Source organism: Eptatretus burgeri, chromosome 1 (genome assembly GCF_056783735.1).
Source record: "Eptatretus burgeri isolate ZD-2024b chromosome 1, Ebu_testis_v1, whole genome shotgun sequence".
In the NCBI taxonomy this organism is placed as follows: domain Eukaryota; kingdom Metazoa; phylum Chordata; class Myxini; order Myxiniformes; family Myxinidae; genus Eptatretus; species Eptatretus burgeri.
In genome coordinates this window covers 82,622,676-82,623,384 of record NC_140961.1, presented here as the reverse complement: position 1 = coordinate 82,623,384, position 709 = coordinate 82,622,676, and positions in this window count along the sequence as shown.

Here is a 709-nt window from a genome sequence, read left to right as displayed (position 1 = left end):
GTGGAAGTCAAGCCTGATGTTGCCTCATATATTTGTCGACATGTGTGTGTCTAATTTGTATTTCACCTCTTCCACAATCCATCAGCCATGTAAACAAAATTAAGAAAGGTAATTCTACTTCAGGAAACAAATTGGGACTAATTGAGGGTTCTACAGGCTTGAAAAGGCTTCCAAGTCCAGTCACGTGAGACCACATATCATACAGTAATGGATCACAAGGCCACAAACATTTTGTGGTGGGATAGAAGCAGTCCACATGCTTCAGCTTCCTGTTCAGCAATACTAGTTCTCCTCATGGTCTTATATGCCAGCACCTTCAGGAACACAATTTTGCTGTGCTATCTAATCAAGGAATGACATACTCTGGAGGCCAATGCAGATTGCTGTTAATAATCTGTTGAAATGATCTTGTGTGCTGGAGTTTAGACACAGCTTTGTAGTATTTTAAATGCAAACATTTTGCAGCTCAATAAATTATGTGATTTTAATGACAAAGGAAACTGGCTTGATTTAATTGCCATGATACAAATACAGTGAGCATCTTTCAAAGCTTATGAGGTCATAAGCAATCATTGAATATCTATTTCAATTATTTGTGTTGTTCAACTCACCAAGTTTCTCAATATTTTGTACATCATGTGCTTGGGACATGGTTTCCTGGAATGCCACACAGCCCCCATTCAGCTCTAACTCTTTAAGGAAGTGCACT